The sequence below is a fragment of the Tubulanus polymorphus genome, chromosome 3, assembly GCF_964204645.1.
Source record: "Tubulanus polymorphus chromosome 3, tnTubPoly1.2, whole genome shotgun sequence".
Lineage (NCBI taxonomy): Eukaryota > Metazoa > Nemertea > Palaeonemertea > Tubulaniformes > Tubulanidae > Tubulanus > Tubulanus polymorphus.
In genome coordinates, this window is record NC_134027.1 from 23238286 (window position 1) to 23257208 (window position 18923).

General features: G+C 40.7%; 1 protein-coding gene and 3 non-coding genes across 4 annotated transcripts in view; 3 read left to right on the plus strand and 1 right to left on the minus strand.

Annotated features, from left to right (window-relative positions):
- Window positions 1–3872: 3872 nt before the first annotated feature.
- Trnaa-cgc (transfer RNA alanine (anticodon CGC)) lies at window positions 3873–3944 on the plus strand. Its single transcript has one exon. It is a non-coding gene; the product is annotated as a tRNA-Ala (tRNA).
- Window positions 3945–5871: 1927 nt separating this feature from the next.
- LOC141902204 (uncharacterized) overlaps window positions 5872–18923 on the plus strand; it is a 33712-nt gene continuing 20660 nt past the window's right edge. Inside the window, exon 1 of the mRNA XM_074789845.1 lies at window positions 5872–6108. The gene's annotated coding sequence lies outside the window, so the exon portion shown is untranslated. The remainder of the gene's footprint in view (window positions 6109–18923) is intronic.
- On the minus strand, window positions 13072–13143 carry Trnaa-cgc (transfer RNA alanine (anticodon CGC)). The gene has a single exon. It is a non-coding gene; the product is annotated as a tRNA-Ala (tRNA).
- Trnad-guc (transfer RNA aspartic acid (anticodon GUC)) lies at window positions 18846–18917 on the plus strand. Its single transcript has one exon. It is a non-coding gene; the product is annotated as a tRNA-Asp (tRNA).

Sequence of the window (18923 nt, forward strand, 5' to 3'; positions counted from 1 at the left end):
GATGAATTCTCACGACAGAATCCTTGGTTGACTTGAACACGAGCATTAGACTATACGCTCAGGATAAATAAATCGCTCTGATCTCTCTAATGATCTGTTTATGATTCTGTGGATTCACGGAGTCAAGGGTTTTGGATTCAATCAATAACCAAGTAGAGCTAACATACGTAGTTAATACGTTGAGATAAAAATCCACATGAAATTAGAAAAATACTTAGTGTGACAGATTATTCGAACAAAATGCACATTTTAGATAGGATTTTTCTTCAAAATACCACAAGATCTTAAGTTGATTGATGGGTTATATGTTCAATAAAGGACATTATTTCAAAATGTCGATACATCAGCCAGAAATCTACTTTCGACAAACTATTTGCGCAATCTGGCGGAGTACCGGTTCTTCATTCGACCAGCAATTCTTATCAGAACGCGGTAGATATTTCTTTCATTTCTCGTCGGAAAGGAATATCAACGAAAGCGCGCATTTAAGCGATCACGCCCGAGAGAGTAGCTCATAAATTCAGTGATCTATACGAGCCTCACTTGTACTAATATACTCGCGGCCGCTATGAAGCATTTATTAATATTTACTCCCAGGCAGCGTTTAGTCTCGTGTACCGTGTGTACTTCCTTGAAATATGTGTTTTGAGCAAACACCTTCTTCTAGCAAAAACCTCGACGCAAACATAATATACCAGTCGATCGGATGGTTTCGCATATATGCACGACTTCGGTCGGTCCAAGGGCGATGGGTTCGAATCCCGAATTTCTCGGTCGATGGTTCTCTAGCCGCGCGGCAAAGAGCTAGTTGTACCACGAAGAAAACATCCGGATTCTCGTTTTTGTGTAACGGTATATTGGTCAATGGTTCTTCCTTATTTTGGAAAAATTATCCTCGGAATTTCCAATGTGGTCCCGAGTAGCGGGCCAGGAGGAAGATAGGCTATTGTACGCTATTGCGCTTCGTATATATCGCAAAATAAACTTCCGGCACAATTACATTACACTATAGTCCGGACATGTCAATCACATACCAGCAGCGATCTCCACTTCCGGAAGACGATACAAACCTTCTCAGTGTGGACAGGACCAGATGAAGGTCATCATATCGTATCGCTTCCATGTTCAATTGTTGCAAATTTGTGAAATTGCAAATTTGCAAATTTGTCGCCATGCCAAAGTTGTTAAAATCCATCTTAAGACCTATGAAAATGACATAAAACATGCATCGTATTATTCAGAAAAGACGATAGGAACGACCCAACCATTCCATCTTCCTTTGACAGGGATTCGAACCTGATGGCATCGAGACTCGCCACGGTACGAAAACCTGCCACTTTACTAGACCACAAGGTGCGCCGGTAGGCCTACATGCACAGCTTAAATGATGTCAGTCGTTTTAGTTTATCCCGGGGTTTCCAGCGATTATACAACGAGCAATCTGATTGGTGCCGCAAGTTTTCGTGCGGCAAACCTGCGCATGTATTTGCGCAGCCGGTCTAGTGTGGCAGGGTTTAGTGCCGTGACTGAGTCTAGCGATGCCATCAGGTTCGAATCCCTGCTGAAGGAGGATGCAACCACGCCGGACAAACGTCCCATAACAAAATAGCGGCTAGCAACTTCAAAATGGTTTTATTATTTTTTTGTTAATTGGAATAACCGAAATGGAAAACATTTGAATTTCGGTTCACTCTGGTCGTTCGTGTAAGCACTGAGGGATTTGGAAATGATGGACACACTTCCTATACTGATATTATAGCCATGTAATCGTTCACGTATGTGGCCTAATCCGTGCATCCATAAACTCAAGCATAATCCGCGCCACGGAATATAGACCGTCTTACTCGGTAATTGGATCAACGCAGTCTGGATGAAGAGACGTATCGAAACAATTCGCTGATAGGATATTTAGATATATCCAGTAGCCCCGGTCTATTAGAGACTCTCTCTCTGTCTGCCTGTATCAATTTCATAATGAAATACCCTCGCATTATCCAGTCGCGACTGCGTATGATATGTCCTTAGGATATTGGCAGCGCCATTTCAGATATCATCATATGATAAGTGTTGCTTCGGGGGTCGTTTATCGGCAGTCCTTATCCTTGTTCTTATCTACGTATTTCTGTAAATATACCATATCTCGAGGTATAACGTATCATTGTCATCTACGAATTTAAATACCTCAAAACATATCTATATCTTTTACACGATATAAAGAATTTCATGAATCTATAATGCGTAAGTATTCCTCGCGAAAGACGGATGAAAGCTGATTGTAACTAATCTAATTACGTCATATATACGTGTGGAGTCGAGAAGATGCGCAATTTCCGTTGTATACGTATAGGAAATTCCAGAATCAGTCCAATTTAAGTCCCTTACGTTTACTTTGTTGAGCAGCGTTCGGCTATGTTCTGATTGCCATCATCAGCAGTCACGCGGTCAATAGTACGCCTGATGACGGCTATTAGAATATGTATAACCGAAACGTTGCTTATTTACTATAACTTTTTCTGTAACTTCTTACGGCGCACGTCGTCGCACATGATTGTATTCGTATTCCGTGTCTTGAACCACTTTCAACGGTCAAAAGCACTGGTAAATCGATGATGAACCATCAACATTAATTGACACTTTTTTCATCTTAATGTAGGGATTGACCCTATTGGTTATTCATTCTATTCGTAGATTCTGATTTGTTTTGATTTGATTGAGTGTCCCTTACAGACCCATCACACCTGCCGGGCGCGAAACAGGGGGTTTGATCGTTAAATCTGAAATCGAAGTAAAGATATATAATGTGGTTGTGTGATCGGCGAATCTTTATGGTTTTCGAGTTTATTTGTGTTTTTTTTTTCGAATCGCCGGCCGGATTTTTGTTTGAAATCGAAGTACAAAATCGGAAGTTTCGGCCTTGCTATTGTTACTGTGCGCGGGAGTGAGTACTTGCTCTAGATTTTAGACAGTGAGATCCGATCGCAACCGCATCCTTCGAAAAACGTCGATATCTTCTCAATCTCGTCTAGATTTGGCATCAATTTTTCAAGTAGGATCAGCGATTTTACTCGGCGATTTTTAAGCGCGTTGAAATGCGATGTTTCCTTCCTCGGCGCATCGACATTTTCAACAAACGCGCGAACTCGAACGGACTCGACTGTGCCTGCATTCGTCGAGATAACAACCCGAACATCGAAATGGTTTATCAAAATTCCACCCATTAATTCTCATAATCGATGTAGATGTTCTTGTTTTTGCGTCGAAGCAGAGAGAGAGAGAGAGAGAAAGAGAGCGAGACAGAATCCTAGAGAACGCAATTTGCGCGTTTTAATTTTTTTTTCGACCAGAAAATGTCCATATTTCATTTTCAACACTCGCAAAAGTAGAATTCGATGTCGTCGTCGTTGTCGTTGTTGTGATCATTTTTAGAGTGTTTTTATCGTTCGCCCGCCGCTAACATCTCAGGTAACGTTTCAACGCTGAATATTGTTCAAGTCAATCACGGCGAGCATTAATTTTCGTCGTCGTCAATTTCTGCTCGACGAGGCCGGCAATAACGCGTTGTTTTGCGGGAGGATTTCGCCGACCGAGAATAACAGGCGAACTAATCAAACATGAAAACGATAATTGCCCGGCACCGATTTCGCTGCCGTCTCCCGCGACCGCGGGGATCTATATTGAATTATTATTGCGATATGGGGGTTAAATATGATAGCATAAATTGTCGTTAGTTTTTATGAACTTTAATCGCCGTGTGTTTTCCTTCCCCCTGGTGAATCGATTTTCCCGATTCGTCGTTTATATCTCTACAACGCGAAAAGGTTAGAGCGTTTAGAGCATTTCGAAAATTTAAACGATTCGCCGACAAACTATCGGGGGATGTAGCTCAGAGGTAGAGCGCTCGCTTCGCATGCGAGAAGCCCCGGGTTCGAACCCCGGCATCTCCAACTTTTTTTTATGTTAAACATAATTTGATACGAGCAATAATCTCGTATTTGCTACGAGCAATCATCTCGTATATTTCAGGTGTTCCAAAGATTACACTTATTGACGAAGTGCACTCTATCTAACGTGTTAGATATGAAATACGTACATGAATACATATTTATACCTCGTGGAGTAATTGTTTTCACAGATTGAATACAGAAATAAGTTTTTGAGCAAAATTGTAGATGTAAACTGTGACCAGTTGTAACAACAACAGAGTACATTATGTTTAAAGTAAAAATACGTAGGCAATTAACAGCTTGATCTGCTGAATGAATAAAATGTCTTCAAAACTGATTACCCTTAACAGAATCGGTCGCTTGCCGGTTCGGACTGTTTGGACGATCGTTACCGGAATGAACTGGAACGCTGACATTTCCAATTATACATCGATTTATACAAAAAAATTCTGTATCGTAAATTCGACCGCCGATATATCAAAACTATGATTTCCGAATTCAGAATCAAACCCCTGTTTCGTTCCTGGTAGAAGTAGTTGGTTTGTAAGGGATACAAAAATCAAACGAAATCTACCAACCACATAGATAACAGGGTCGATCCCTATCAAAAGACTACAGAAATCTAGGTCTAGTACGCGAACGATTGATACTTTCTTACGAGGAAATAACGCTCGAATATTAGAATCCAGTTCTACAATTAGGAGTCGAATAATAATAAAGTTTAAAGTAATTTTCGAGTTAACTCCGGGGATTTTGATACAATTTCTGTTTGAGCCGGAAATAGATTACAATTTGAATTCAGATTTCGACATTAATTTTTTAAAGGCGTTGATCAACTTTCAAGTTAGTTTTTTTTTGTCTATTTTATTTTGTCGATTTTGATACAATTTCTGTTTGAGTCGGAAATGGATTCCAATTTGAATTCAGATTTCGGCATTAATTTTTTAAAGGCGTTGATCAACTTTCAAGTTAGTTTTTTTGGGTCTATTTACCAATCGTTGTTGTAGATCTACTCCCATTGATTGCCTAGCGGATGAAAATAGCGAAAACTACAACATCTTATTAGCCGCGTCGTCTGCGAAACAGTGTTTACATTGAATTATTGTGTCAATCGATTGCGCAAACACTAGACGCCGATTGGTAATTACAAAACGATAATCGGCAGATGACACAGCGATCTCCGGATCAGCGTATGATGGGCGTGAAGGATATGAATAACCGCATCTCTGTCGATCTTACAGACTCGACTCAGACACGACAGTCGTGCACCCATGCAAGTCTTTCATGCGTTCTCGGTAATGTTTGATTGGCATTTAGAGCCCTTAAGTAGCTGATTAGATTTTCAATGATGTATTTGAAAAATGGATACATGCGTTTTAGTTTGAAACTGAGAGTCGAATTAACTACGTACAACTGCGGAACTGGATAGCCCACAGAGTTAGATTAAACCCGCACTGGACCCGGGTTCAGAGTCAAATTAAACCCACACAACTGTGGAACTACGTAGATCCGGAGTCAAATTAAACCCACACAACGGTGGAACTGGATCCAGAGTCCACTTAAAACTCACAACCGTGGAACTGCATCCAGAGTCAAATTAAACTCTCATACGTGGAACTGGGTCAAGAGTTAAATGAAGCATACAAAAATGTTGAACTGGGTCTAGAGTCTTCCCGCACAACGGGATTATAAGGTTTAAAGTCAAATGAACTGACAACTGTGGAAGTGGATCGGGAGTCAACTGACAGCTTACTGTGGAACGCTGATGCAGAATCAAAATACACGCGTGGAACAGGGGCTTGAGGCAGGTTTAACTCACATATCAAATTTTTTAGCTCGGAACTGACACACGGATCGAGAATCAGATTTAGCATCCACGAGCCAGCGATCGTGGGAGTAGCGTTGTAATCGCTAGTTGTATCTACTGTCGCTCGAGTCTGCTGCCGCCGCGTATCTCGCATGTTCGGCGACAGACAGAGTTCATTTCAGATCTATCAGCGTTTAACGCCGGCCGCTATTGCGATCAGCCAGAAGCGCGATCACTGCAGCTCTCAGACATATTCGATTACTCACGGACTTTTCAAAATATCGCCGGAACAGTGTACAACAACGGAAATGACAGCAACATTGTGGATGTAAAGTCTCCCTGGTCAAACTGCAGCTTGTAAGTAGAAAAGAAACTATTCTCGATCTGTTAGATCGGCGATCGGTTTTGGTTATGTTTTGAAAGCAAAGATATTGAAAAAAATGTCAAAATTTGATTTGATGACGATAGTTTGTGGTTTAAAAGTTGATTTTTCTTTTGAATTGGATTTTACAGTGAAATAAGCCACACTAAAACACACAGGCCATAAAGTCATACTTTCAAAACTATCAGCGGACTTCCAACGTTTTACGTGAATGCACGGGAATCTTTTATAAGGGCGCACTCATTTTATTTTAACCCTAATGTGCAACAGAAATTTCCACTCTGAACATTGAGTATTACTTATCGACTGATGCAAGACACAAATCTATAGTCGAGATTTGACGGAATATCATGTTCCCACCAACAATTTCATAAAAAAATGACTTCTAAAATTTGAAAAGTTTTACCAAATTTTTACTCGCTTATTGGCATCTGGGTGCAAATTCCTTCGTTAGAATCTGACGCTTGGTTTTAAAACATATGGAATGAACTAATTCTAGTCAAATTTAAACAAAGAACTCCGGAACTGAATCCCGGGGTTAGATTCGACTTCGGGGCTGACTCACTTCATTGTACCGTAACGAATTGCATTCGCAAACGGTTAACTTACCATCTAGTCATCTCAACTTCTTTGATCCAGAACCCTTATGCCAAAAACCCTTATCTATATAAATCGCCCGAAGCTTCCAAAGCCTGCTATAAAGCTCAGGTATCTGAGGCCATTATAAAACGTTTGAGGTCCTGATATTACCGATATATGTTTAGTCTTTAAGATCCCCGTAGCTATGATTTTTCTTTGACGTTCGGCGCGACTGGGTCTTCGAATTAGACGTACAAAAGGTCAAATCAAGTTATTACTCAAAGGGCTCGCGTGTTGTCGTTTATTGTTAAGTCATCGATTTGGTGATGAGGAATATTATTTGTCTTAAGGCTCCAGTTCAAAATTTGACATTTATATGATATCATATCAAAGTTAATATACGTGTAAATATTGCTAAACAAAAACGAACGGTTTTTATTGATATTGATGTGTTTCTAAGCAAATGAACCACAGATTCCACGAATCGATAATCGTCTCTGTTTCTTTGATCGTTGATTTCCGATATTTGTCTGTTGTCTTTTGTTTGAATGATGATAAAGTGCTTTAAGCGAAAGTATTTTCAACAAACAACAACAAAAAAAGATTCGATTTCGCAATATTTTTGTGATGTGAAGATAAAAGGTTAAAGAAAAGAAGCCGTTTTTGGAACTTAATTTCTTTTGATATTTGAATATTTCTTATTGTTGGTTTAATCTGACCCTGGATCCAGTTCCACTGGTTTGTGGGTTTGATTTTAATGGGGGGCCAATCACGCAGTTGTGCGGGTTTAATTTCACTCTGAATCCAGTTCCACAGTTGCATATGGATCAGTTGTGTGGGTTGAATTTGACTCCGGATCCAGTTCCGCAGTTGCATGGATTCGATTTGACTCTCGTTGTATGGGTTGAGTTTGACTCCGGATCCAGTTCCACTGTTGCATGGATTCAGTTTGACTCTCAGTTGTGTTGGTTTAATTTGTCTCTGAATCCAGTTCGACAGTGCTGCGCGGGCTTAATTTGTCTCAGGACCAAATTCCACAGTGTGGTTTTAATTTGAACTTCAAACTTGGTATTATTACCCCAGCCTATAAGTCTATTCATGTATCAGTCTCCATCTCCATGGGGAGAACTAGCATCCGAGCAGCCGCTGAACGCTCAGAAGTCATCTATCAGGCCAGCAGGTAACCATTTACTCCTGGGCGGAGAGGGGCAATGAGGATAAGTGTCTTGCCCGAGGACACTGCGGTAAAGTACGGGGTTTAAACCCACGACCTGGCTCACCCACGACCCACGAACTAACTCTGAGTAAATTCTGAGCTTACGTCCTGTTTGGGGGCATTGAGAAAGGGTAGTTGCAAATGGGGAGAGAAAAGATGAAATATGTTGAAGAAAAATGCAAAAGAATGGATAAAGCAACGCGGGATATGGATAGTAAGAGATTTAAGGAAAGCTATGTTGGTACCGCAAAGGGACGACGACCGAATCGATCGGCATAAATCAGATATTTCTATCTGGTAAACATTCAAACAGACCGTTCTTTGATCGACTCTCTATTAAAAGTACATGTGCGGGATGAATCTGTTTATTTTTGTGGTTTCGTCGATTGATGAAACTTGATGAAAAAGCATCAATATACGCGCGCGCGTATGTGTAGATTTTTCGCAATCCACAAACATAATTATGATGTCTTACACCTGCTGTATTTGTAATAACGCGGCCAGCAGATTATACTGACATGCGTGAACCATTCAAAACGAGAAAAAAATCATTTAGTAAATAACTTACATATCCCTACGGTTTGATATCCGAATATGCTTGTAATTTACTCTTTTTTCTAATTCAAGGCTCTGAGATATTTTCTCCCGTGAAACTGGAGCAGTTGAGCGGGTTGATCAGAGTATAGTCATTGCTCTGCTTTACCAGAGGTGGATTTATAGGGTTGGTCTAAAGGGTCTGGCCCTGCCTTCCCGTTGAGGTTTCCCATTTGCTAATAGATAGATATCGTTAAAAACCTGTAAATTCATTGATATTCATCCATGTTCGAAAATTGCAACTTTTCGGATGTTTCTTCAAATCTAATACCGGGGTTGGTTCCTGGAATCTACGTTTCTTCCACGACCAGAACACGTAACCTTAATTGGAACTAATGCGACTGATGCTACGGATAACCCCGAATGACTAGAACGGATGATTGGGTTCTTGGAGAACTTTTCCATCTCAACTCTCCGTCAACGGCAGTCTTACTTTAAATTCCCTACAGCCCAACGCACGCGGGAACAAAACATGTTCCCGATAACATGTTTCTCGTTTCTCTCATAAACGCCACGCACGACGCAGTGAAACATAGCAACACGGAATCAAACATGCTGTTTCGCGAACATTGTTTTGCAAAACTTCAGTGCTTTTCCAAGACGCGGTGAAACATAGAAGCGCAGAAAGAAACATCTTCCTTGTTTCACCAAACGCACACGACGCAGGGAAACGCTCGCTAAAGCCCAACGTTTTTTCTTCGTGAAAAAAACGTTTTCGATGTTTTTTTGCTATGCCGTGTGCGGGGGAGGCAAAACACAAAACGCCGAACTGAAAAACGTTTTTCGCGAAACAAGCACTGCTTGATTTGCGAAAAACGTTTTGTGTAGTCGAAAACGTTTTTCGTCCCGTGTGCGTTGAACGTTTTATCGTTTGCGGGCAAAACGTTTTACGAAAAACGTTTTGTGAAAACGTGTTTTCTGTTTCGGCGTAACAAATGTTTTGCCGTGTGCGTTGGGCTTAACGCGTATCCGTTTCCTGATTCTATGTGTGTCGTCAGCATTACAACCTTTACAATATTTAGGGAAAGCCCAGCCGTGTACTCACAAGATTCCAGGAACCGATCGAAATTTGACTCAAAGGTTAAATCCTCTGGACTGGGCTAGTCGAATCTAACTCGGCTACGTTGGAATACAACCCGGCGCTAAACGAAACCCAGTATTTACAACTACTCGACTCCTCTTGTTCTAGATTATCGATTTAAATCCCTTTAAATCCCGATACGAGTATATTCATGTATATGCATATATAGTCATTTATTCTGTATATCGACGATGTCGTCGTCTCCCCACACCATCAGTGCCTGAGATACATTCAATGTGGATGGATTCTCTCAGACTCCGGCGCGCCGATTCACATACACTGACGACGATGACACCAATCGAGTGTTCAAATATGAGATTCGAGATCACTCTGAGACATGTTGCGAAAAAATACGAATATGATGTAACGATGCGCGAGTAGGCTTATATCTATGTAAATATGCGCATGTCAAATGAGTCTAGTAAATAGTAACATCGGTCGGACCTTACAGCCGCGATCACACGCTGTCGATTTGGCCCGGGCCAAATTGGCACGGATCAGGCTCGGGCCAAATTTGGCCCGTGCCTAATTAGAGAGCGCGTTCACACCAAACCATTCACTCGATACTAAACAATGCTCAAACAAAGAAAGTTACGTCATTTCTGGTGCCAGTTGCAATTCAAACGCAATCGTTTGTCTGGTTCTAGAATTTGGCTCGGGCTTGGTCCGACGTTTTTGGCCCGGGCCAAAAATGCTCGTGTGATCGCGGCTTACGTTGTAGCGTGCCGGTTAGGATTGACAATAAGTATGAGTCCATGGATCGTTTTCATTTATGTAAATCGGGTCGAGAAGATTCACAATTTCTCTATTCGTCGAAAACGTTAGAAATCCCACAATGAGTTCAGCAAAAGAGGAAAAGTTCTTGTAATAAATGAGTATTGGTTTGAAGGGAGGTTTCGGCGTTTTCGGATTTTTGTAGTCTGTCTGATAATTGCTATTAGTACATCATTGCTCTAAATATATAGGCTACTAATTTTTGCAACAGAAAAGTCGATATTGAATGGAGAAACATAAAATGTTAGCTTTACGCCAGAGCTCCGGAACTGAAAGAACGTACCTCCGTGGTTCTGATTGGCTGGTTGCATATGAGCTCAAGGGTGGCGCCACCAGCTGGACAACCGGGAATCGCCTTATATTTCTGCCGCAAAAAATGTCGATGGGCAACTTTGCATTCGCACATCTTTGTTTTCTGAACTTTTCGTCTTTTGCCGAAGTTATTGAGGGCTTTCTTACATCTGAATAATCTGACCGCACCACGAGCTGCGAATATCACTGTCAGGACCTCATGCGTGGCAGGTCTGTAAGGAACACCAAATCAGTACATCTTTTAAAAGTGCCCCGTGCAAATTCGCAATATGGTGAACGTTGTTTGGAATTTTTTTCAGGACCTTTATCTGAAATGCCTTATCATCCATACTAAGATCTATTGACAGTTTTAACTCTTTCAAAAAGTGTTTTAAAAATCTTTTTATCCAGGTATTTTCGTGGCCCTGTTTTAAGTCACTGTAGTTACCATGTTTGAATACCCTGTAAGTGCTTTGGAGCATGTGCGTGCTTTTACTTTTTAAACAGCAATAGATATGGTAATGATAGTAGTAACAAATCAAACCGAATCTACTAATCAACTAAAAACATCGGTCAATCCCTACTTTGTTATAAAAAGAGAAAATTTTATCTTTGCATTTAATACGCCCCCGGATTGATCGTCATAATTTCGATGAATCCGGATAATGTAATAAAATGTTAACGATCTGATAGGTTTCGATAACGCAATTACTCCCGGCATTTCACGACGCGAATACATACAACGCCGAGGTTTATCAAGCGCGATGACGTCATCCGGCATTCCATCAATTTCTCGTCGGCTTTCGAGCGACCGTTTATATAGTGTCATTTCTATCGTTAAGAGATCGGCGCAAAGGCCTTTAAATGACTCAACTGACCGAGCGCTGATAGCACGAAGATATGTACAGCTAGGGTAACACGATTGATGAACTGTCCGCCATATCCGTGTTGTGACGATATATAGAGAATCCCATAATAATATAGCGAGAAAGATGACGTCCGCAAAGTTTCCTTCAAGCTTACTATTAAGTGGCGGTAGATCTAGGGTCTGATACAGGGAGAGGGGTACCTCCTTAATAGGCCATGTCATAAAATTTAGAAAGGACATCGGAAAGCATTTTTGGAAACACACAACAAGCTTATGAATCTAAACTTTTTTTACGTATCAGTTTGATAATTTTCATTTTCCCGTGGACTTTCATTTTCCCATTTCAAGGCGACTTAACATCTTTAGGAGGGATGTGTACCCGCTGCACCCTTCTCCCTTGGATCCGCCTCTCAAGAACTAGAGACGGTCAAATGTAATCAAAGAGTGAAGCAAACTAGGGTTATTATTATACATTTTATTGAAGATATTTGTATAGTGTATATACATTTCAAAGTTACAATTAAATTCAATTGATGAAATGACTGACGAGCAAGATGTGATGAATAAATTGTTAATTGTCATCCCTACATTATAAGAACAGTTACAAACAAAACATATTAAGGCAAACTAAGAGGTGATCATAATCTAAAACAATAGTGAATACAAGTAGCTAGTTTGTGGTTATCGCCACGTCCACGAAGCCGTCTAGTCTGTCGCTATTCTAAAGCTCGATTTTTTCCGTCCACGGTTCAGTAGTAGCGCGGCGATGGTAAACGCGTTCCCTGGCGGAAAAAAGTTGATCGGCTCGGTTCGAGTAGCGCGCCGTGATTGGTCTCCAGGCGATGTAGCGAGGCTTCGTTGTTTTCGCGCCAGTGTCTGTAACCGGGATTGTACTTCGTCACGCGAACGACATCGGAATAAGATACTCGAATGTCATGTATTCGCGCGCCGCAAATACCGATTAAGATGTCTATGATTTAGATGGCGTGGTGTGAAAGCGTAGTGAATTGTGTTTGGAGAATTATTGACGGTCACGCTAATTTGACTGATAGTCCCTGAGGAGTTGCTGCTTCATTAAGTAATTACCACACGACGAGTCTGCAGTACTCTTCTACATACCGACCACGCCACCGAGAATAATCTGTTTCTCGTTCGGTCGTTTATCGAGATGTTCTTCGCCGACGTCTCGCGTATCGTATGTTCGCGATTGACATCGGCCATACGACTTTCTGCTTCGCTACTACTAACCTCGCGCTTGGCATCCTCCCCCAGCGGGATTCGAACTTGATGGCGCCGAGACTCGCCACGGTACGAAACCCAGCCACACTAGATCGAGCGCGCGTGCTACATGAAATCCCGTTTTATCTTAGCCCGGATTTGTCCATTCATCGTGAAATTTGCCTCAGTGATTGTACAACAGGCAATCAAGTTTGCCGTGTGGCAAAACCTGCGCATGTATAGGCGTCCTTGGTTGAAAGTATTGATAGAAGTACATGCGCAGTATGAAAATATTGATCGGCAAAAACTTCCAAAATTGGAGATGCCGGAGTTTGAACCCGGGGCTTCTCGCATGCGAAGCGAGCGCTCTACCACTGAGCTACATCCCCTGGTACTGGGTTAACGATAATGACGTCATCCTAACTTCATCCTAACTTTTCCCAGATGCGTATCAAAACTTTCCCAAATTTTGAAAAATGCTATCCTCAATGGTCGCGAAGAGAAAATATTTGATAGAAAATATCTCACAGAGAATCCATTGTTCATTGCCACCGATGAGGGCGCTGATCGTTCAAACTTTTGAACGACGCAACCTTTTCCAACTTTCGATTATATACATGACATAGATTAATTCTAGGTCTTTATATAAATTTTATTTTTTAAATTAAAGCGCTCGTGAACACGTACCGACGTGTAACTGTCGCTACCTATTCCAACTTCCGAAAATATAATAGATTTACACTTTATTTGTCTCGTGGTAGACATCGTAATTCGTCGGAATTCAGCTGAGGACTGTAGAGTAAAAGTTTGTCGAGTTTTTGATGTCAAGGATTCACACTTCAATCTTCGCCTCGAAAAGAAACATGGCAATTAAATGTATCACGTCCCCGGGAACTGCGCCCGGTATATTGCGTTATTATATTGTGCGCTGTTGAGTGTCTCGTATTTGAGGTAACGTTTGCGCTATAAATTATTACATCTCAAAGGGCAAGATGGCGGATATTGCCACGGGACTTCCTTCCGTTTATGCGCATAACATTGTCTTATTAAACGACGAAGAAAGCGCGTCCGAAGCACCGACGAATTTTCATTTCTTTCAAGAGTTTATCTGAACAGTCGGCGACGGTTCGTCGTAAAAAAGGAGTTCGCTTTTTATGGTTTCTTGTTCATTTTAATTCTCGGTTGAAGCGGTGCATGAGGTAATGCTGACAGTTGAAATCGTCCATACACCCGACAATCCACATACGTAGGTGATGCGTGTGGTGTCGGTTCCATAGTCGAGTCCATAGTCGAGACTACGTCCAAAATTGGTCTTAAATCTTAAGACTGGTCTTAAGTTGTTAGATTGTCCATTGAACTAAGAGGATTGTCTTAGACTGGTCTAAAGTCCAAGCCATGGAACCGGCCCCAGGGGCTTGTTGCATAATCTTGGACTTAAGACCAGTCTAAAACCAACTTGGTTCTATAGCCAATCTAACGACTTAAGACTAGTCTTAAGATTTGAGACCATTTTTGGAGTTAATTCGCGACTAAGGGCCGGTTGCATAGTTACGGTTTAGACTAAATACCAGTCTAAGACCAATTTAGTTCTATAGCCAATTCAACAACTTACAACCAGTCATAAGATTTAAGACCAATTTTGGACTTAAGTCAAGACTATGCAACTGACCCCTGGGTCTGAACACGTCAATCAGTGTTAGGTTCATGGTAGATATCTCAAAACATATTTCAGAACAATCATATTTTGATAGATTCCACGCGTCAATGTGATTCTGACGCTCCCGAGTAACGCAGGTTTTATGCCGATTTAATATAACAAAATGTCTGAAAACACTGGCAATTAGACGCTTTATCGGCAATCTTTCAGTGTGATCGCCCAGGCCCCATGTGTATTCAGCACCTAACCGACCTCAGGGAATTTTTTTTGAAATTATGGACTACAAACACTTTCGAAATGCGATCATCCAGACTATGCATCGATGAAACGTCCTGAATAATCATGATGAAACACTGTCCGTATTGAAACGCCAATACGGTAAAATCCTATTCCTGATGATGGCTATTAGGATATAGCGAAACGTTGAAATAAACTCTACTAGCTCAGTAAAAACCTTTTCGAACTCTTTGGAAGTATGTTTTCAACGTATTGAGTATCTTAAGTGTTTGGTTAATCGGCGCCGGTCATACCACCATACAGCATTCATCATTAGGTTAGCTTATACCGGCATTCGTGTGTCAGGATGTTCGGGCAATTAATCAGAAATATAACTCACTGATGTCGCGCGACCCGATATTAATTCGTTGTCACGTATTATTTTATGAACACTTAATAAATGACAGAGTCAAGAGTAACGCACTGATTAAATACAAAGCAATATAATAAACAAACCGGGGGCATTATGCTTACATGATTCCACTGGAACTCATATCCTTATCCATATGTTCGTTACTACAGTAATTCGTCCCCTTATGATTCTACACAATCGAATGAAAGTATGAGCAAGCTTTTTTGTCCTGAAAACGGCGCGAATGGAATTTTTTGGCATTGATGCAACCCAGGAGTTGCTCAAAATATAAAGTATTGTTTACCATATATGTTAATTAATTCTGTAATTATATAGTTGAAATTACAGCGCAAAATAAATGTATTCAATTAAAAGGCCCGTTTACTGAGCTGATTGATTGTTCTGTCGATTAGAGACAACAGGATTTAAGCCTAAGACAATTTTAGTTTTTAAGACTTGGTAAAGCGATTTAAGTTATTTAGCTAATCTTACTACTGGAGAGCTTGAGTCAGAACTCAGTTATAAGAGATGTCGGCTCTAACTAATCTTTATGATAGATTCAGAGCTATGTAAGCTGATTTTTCTTCTAAAACATCTAACAATCTGAGACCGGTTAAGCTGCTCGTGTTGGGTTTTCTGGCAAAACCAAAGACCTGAGTAGTCTAAGCTTACAATATGTGGGTTTTGTAGCCGATCCAAGTAACCGCTTAACCACGGACCAGCAACATGATACCAGTCTTGAAAATGATTTTTGATGCTCATTCCAGAAGCGGATTTAGGGTAGTGGTCTCAGGGGTCCGTATCCCGGCCTTCCCATTGAGGTTGCCCTTTTCGTAAACATAGATCAATAAAACCTGCCAATTTGACGCTCATCGTTTCGGACATTGCATATATTCCGGTTTATTTTTTAGCCTCCCAAATTACGTAGATCCGCTCCACATTCAGGACTGCGTGTGCCTTAACATTAAAAGACGGTCAAAGTTGAAACACACTTTTTTTAATCAAAAATTGGTCCCACTTTGTCCCGGTCTGTCGATCGGCATATCGGCTGCGTCAACGAGCCGCAATACAGACGAGATGTAATAACGTATATATTGTTGATGATCGTGTAACGGTCGACCTAATAATGTTTGTGATCTCATTATTCCACACTGATAGTTATCTCTCGCAGGAATGCCGTGAAACCCATAAATTAATCACCAAACAGAACGTCATGTATATCTATTAATTGTTGCTTTGTGTATATTTTATCGGATGTCCAGTCGGCCGCTACACCGCAAACATACCTAATTGAAATTGATACGTCCATCGTCTGCCGAGTTGGAGACACCACGTCCTTGATTAGAAAGACAATTATTAAAGCACATAGACGGGATGGACGGTGATACAATTAACTGCGACCCGAGACTAGTCATTTCATGGACTCTACTTTAAACCTCGTAACTTACTCGGATGTTGCCAACTCAGACTTTTGACTAATTCGGAAAAATACGAAATCGTCTTTCCAACTTCCTGACGTATTTTCCTATCCTTAACTCGGACATCACTTGCCTGGGTCCAATTTTGCCGGTCCCTGTTAGTCCTAGTTACTTTTATTCCGTTTTCGATATCATCTTTGATAGGCTTGATGAAAACAGTAAGTGCCCAAAGCGACTATGAGCAAGTTGATGCGTGTTTAGTAAGATTGTTCGTAGAACAACGCCATTCCCAAATTTTTCAAGGACGACGGGTCGTAAAAACGGAGTTCGTCGCAGTTTTATCTTAAAATAGGGATTGTCCCTGTTATTCATTCGGTTGGTAAATTTCATTTGATTTTTTTGATTGAGTGTCCCTTACAGACCCACCACACCTGCCGGGAGCGAAACAGGGGGTTTGAGTTCGGTGCGTTTTAAATCGATAGTTCGTTGAAATTACATTTTTACTCGAAAAATCTTTTCTATAGACTCGAAAAAAAAAACAGAAGTTCGGAGTCTTTTTCAACTTTGTACGAATTAATTGTTAGAAGGTTATTATTTCCTCTCTTTCCGGTCCTGTATCATTACAAATTTCACCTATACACTAGCTACAATAGAATTCTGTATATAAGTCATCTATCCAGGTCTGTTAATATAGTTGAACCATTTTTAAACCTATGTTCACTGGATGATAAAGCTTAACTCACTGGATGATAAACCTTAACTCATTGGAGCTTTCATCTAGTTTGGAATAACCCGCTGAACCGAACCAATTGGGGGAGACACCGACAAATTCAGCCGATCTGAATCCCAAAATGATGTCATCAGAGGAAACCCCAGTTGGTGAACAGAGATGAAAGCTGCGGTAAGTTAAGCTATATTATCCAGTGAAAAAAGTCTAAATTGTTCAACTATAATATTACATTTTCCACGAAACTAATTTCATAGCGATACGGTTTTTTGATAAAGTTTATTCATCAGATGAAACAATGGGTTTTTCAATTCGTTTTTTTTTTGTTCTCGCACGGCGTGGTAATTTTCGCTCAAGCTATGCGCGTAAAGCCCCGTCACCATGGTACGCGTAGAACACAGCGTGATGCGCAGGTTTTGCCTCGTTAATTGATGTAATACGTTCGGCACGTCGGCGGTTTCTATATTGTCCCCGATTCGGTCATGTAAAATTCACGATTACGCTTGATCATTAAAACCAGACTGTGCGTACATAGGTGAAACATTACCCCAGTCCCCGAGAGGTGTCGGGCCATAAATCATACGCGCTAGTTTAGTCGTCGTAATCGACTGCCAGAGTCGGTGGCGGAGTGTTGTCATTAAAAACAATTAGTTTAGTTGAAGTAGGCCGCATCACAAAGGACGGCAGCCATCACGGTGATGAAGCTTTTGTTGCGAATGAATCGCTGATTCACCACAATTTCTGATATAGTTGCATCGCACCACAATTTCGGTGATGCCATTGAGAGAATCCCACAATGATAACGAAAAACAAAGCCCGAAAATGTTTTCTAAAGCCAGTATAGTTTTTTCGACGTTTCGACTATATTCTAATAGTCATCTCCGGGAATACTGATTGACAACAGAAATTAAGAAATATAAATACAGTCCAAAACAATGACAGACAAATCTATCAATCAGAGGTGATGTTTCGATGTCATTGGAAATCATTTTTTTCTGGTCGATGGCTCATAGCCTCGATATAAGAAACTACAATTTCTTAGACGATTTGTTTAATAGAGAGCTCGTAATAATAAGGTGCATTTGTTTAAAATCCGTTTGTAAAAATCGGTTAGTCGCAGTAAGGACAAATGCGACAGTTTACTGCGAGTTATTCCGAATTGGCTGGTGATAGTGTCACCAGTAAGAAGCATGGCTTCCATTGGGGCCGCCATTTTGAATAAGTCGGTTTGATGTTGCTTTACATTTACTTAGCTTTATTTGACAAACTCTTGGTCTTAAAAACAAAGACAATTTGAGTGATAAATACAGTACATAAAAAAGATAGATTATATGCGAAGTACAGTTAGGTAGATTTTTAAGAAAAAAGTAAAAAAAATCTCATTATTTTACCAATGAAAATACCCAATTTACGAAGTTCGGCTCTGTCTTTGGTTTGCATTAATATATAACTTTTGTTTGAAGAGGTTAGGGTTCGTATAAAGTCGGCTGTCTAGATAAAATACCGTACTATCATTTATATATGTACAGTTGAAAAGTTGGTGAAATTCGTCCCCATGATCCCATTATCACACAATTTACATGTTCTTTTGGCACGCTCTGCATTATTCCATCTACCAGATGCAAACGTCCCACAAATTGTTATCTGCAATATGCTAACGGTCCTCGGTAGTATAGTGGTGAGTATCCGCGCCTGTCACGTGCGAGACCCGGGTTCGATTCCCGGCCGGGGAGACTTTT